The sequence below is a fragment of the Ovis aries genome, chromosome 6 (genome assembly GCF_016772045.2).
Source record: "Ovis aries strain OAR_USU_Benz2616 breed Rambouillet chromosome 6, ARS-UI_Ramb_v3.0, whole genome shotgun sequence".
In the NCBI taxonomy this organism is placed as follows: domain Eukaryota; kingdom Metazoa; phylum Chordata; class Mammalia; order Artiodactyla; family Bovidae; genus Ovis; species Ovis aries.
In genome coordinates this window covers 91,547,259-91,550,324 of record NC_056059.1, presented here as the reverse complement: position 1 = coordinate 91,550,324, position 3,066 = coordinate 91,547,259, and positions in this window count along the sequence as shown.

Sequence of the window (3,066 nt, the reverse complement as noted above, 5' to 3'; positions counted from 1 at the left end):
TTTTAAAATTTGTATTTGTTTTTAATTTTTTTTTTAATATCACTCCTGAAATGACAGGAAATCATTTTTTTTTTTTTTAATGTAAGTGCATTTCTTTGAACCCAGCTAACATATTGGCTCCCTTGATTTTTTTCTGAATGCACCTTTGGCTAAAACAGGCAACTGCTGTTACTCAGGCTTTGTAAATGGGCAAATTAACATCTGGGTCTTCACTTAAATTTTATAGAAAGACTAGGAAGAAACAGGAACAGAGGCTTGAAACTTCAGCCCAGTGACACGGAAGCCATAAAAATGGAGGAAATCCGTGAACATATGACATAAAACGAACCTATCTACCAAACACAAATAGAGAACAGATATGTGGTCACCAAGGGGGGCAGGGGGAGGAATGGATCAGGAGTTTGGGGTTAGCAGATGCAAACTGCTATTTTATATAGAATGGATAAACAGCAAGGTCCTACTGTTTAACACATGGAGCTACATTTAATATCCTGTGATAAATCATAATGGGAAAGAACATGTACAATGGAATAACTTTGCTGTATAGCAGAAATTAACACAGCACTATAAAAATCAGGAGTAGTGATGGTGTACTCTAGTTGGGAGAGGGGTGGCTGAAAAAAAGTAAGCCTTACTGAAAAAAAGCGAACTTTCCAAATTCTCCCTACACACTTCACAAACAGTGCTAACCATTAAGGAATGTTTCTGTCTTATTAAGTCTGGTGATTTTTCCTAAGACTAACATGTTTTGTCTCCCTTACAGGGAACACAAAAAGGTAAAGATGCTTCAAGTTACTGATTAGGAGGTGGAATTTGGATTCTGACAGTCTGGCTTTGAGGCTAGTTCACCAGTGATGAGACCTCGGGCAAATTACACATTTCTTATCAGGAAAAAGGGAGAGAATCGGTAGAACCTATCTTCTGGCTTTCCCCCCCCCACCCCCCATTTATTTTTTACTGAAGGGTAATTTCTTTCCTAAAAGATGATGCTATTAAAGTGCTGCACTCAATATGCCAGCAAATTTGGAAAACTCAGCAGTGGCCACAGGACTGGAAAAGGTCAGTTTTCATTCCAATCCCAAAGAAAGGCAATGCCAAACAATGATCAAACTACCACACAATCGCACTCATCTCACATGATAGCAAAGTAATGCTCAAACTTCTCCAACTAAGGTTTCAACAGTACGTCAACCAAGAACTTCCAGATGTTCAAGCTGGGTTTAGAAAAGGCAGGGGAACCAGAGATCAAATTGTCAACATCCACTGGATCATCAAAAAAGCAAGAGAGTTCCAGAAAAACATCTACTTCTGTTTTATTGACTATGCCAAAGCCTTTGATTGTGTGGATCACAACAAACTGGAAAATTCTTAAAGAGCTGAGAATGCCAGATCACCTGACCTGCCTTCTGAGAAATCTGTATGCAGGTCAAGAAGCAATAGTTAGAACTAGACATGGAACAACAGACTGGTTCCAAGTCATGAAAGGAGTACGTCAAGGCTGTATATTGTCATCCTATTTATTTAACTTATATGCAGAGTACATCATGAAAAATGCCAGGCTGGATGAAGCACAAGCTGGAATCAAGATTGCTGGGAGAAATATCAATAATCTCAGATATGCAGATGACACCACCCTTATGGCAAAAAGCGAAGAGGAACTGAAGAGCCTCTTGATGAAAGTGAGAGGAGAGTGAGAAAGCTGGCTTAAAACTCAACATTCAGAAAACTAAGATCATAGCATCTGGTCCCGTCATTTCATGGCAAATAGACAATGGAAACAGTGGCTGACTTTATTTTCTTGGGCTCCAAAATCACTGCAGATGGTGACTGTAGCCATGAAATTAAAAGACGCTTACTCCTTGGAAGAAAAGCTATGCCCAACCTAGACAGCATATTAAAAAGTAGAGACATTACTTTGCCAAAAAAAAGTCCATCTAATCAGAGCTGCGGTTTTTCCAGTAGTCATATATGGATGTGAGAGTTGGGACTATAAAGAAAGCTGAGCGTGGAAGAATTGATGCTTTTGAACTATGGCGTTGGAGAAGACTCCTGAGAGTTCTTTGGACTGCAAGGAGATCCAACCAGTCCACCCTAAAGGAAATCAGTCCTGAGTATTCATTGGAAGGACTGATGATGAAGCGAGACTCCAATACTTTGGCACCTGATTCGAATAACTGACTCATTGGGAAAGACCCTGTTGCTGGTAAAGATTGAAGGCAAGAGGAGAAGGGGATGACAGAGGATGAGATGTTTGGATGGCATCACCTACTCGATGAACATGAGTTTGAGCATGCTCTGGGAGTTGGTGATGGACAGGGAAGCCTGGCGTGCTGCAGTCACGGGGTCGCAAAAACTCGGACACGGCTGAGCTACTGAACTGAGCTGAATTGCTTTACAGTGCTGTTGTGGTTTCTGCCATACATCAACGTCAGTCATAACTATATGTACCCCCTCCCTCTTGAACGTCCCTCTGCCTCCGTCACCCCCACCCCCACCCCATTCCACCCCCTGTAGGTTGTGATGCAGTGTTCTGGCTTGTTTTGATGGTTAGATGAGACAGAAAGGGCAAAAGCACTTGGCACATAGATGTTAGCTAAGTTTTTAGCTTTTTAAAAGAAACTGAGAAGTAGGATTGTTGAACTCAAAAAGCTCTCCTTCCCCTTATAAAATCCATATAAACTTTTGAAGAATTTAAATAAAAGCAAATGAGGTGGGGGTAGGAGGACTCTTCCTACCCCAACAGAACTGTCCCGCTTCACCGCTGAAATCATTTTCTCAAACACCCTCTACGCCGCAGATTACACGCTCTCGGCCGACCTGAGTGGGATGGGGCGGGGAGCGGGAGTGAGAAGCCGGCGGCCGCATTTATCATCCCGGGACCTGGAACCCCGCCGCACGCTTGGCCGGGGGCGGGGACGCGGGCGTGGTAAGGAGGCATCCGGGCGGGAGGCCACAGGCTAGGCTAGAGAGGCAGCTCTACTCGCAGTTCCGGGTCCCGGGGATTAGGCGGGCCGAGCGGCGCGCAGGCTCCCCCTCCAGCCCCCAGGCTCCGCCTCCTCCTTCTCC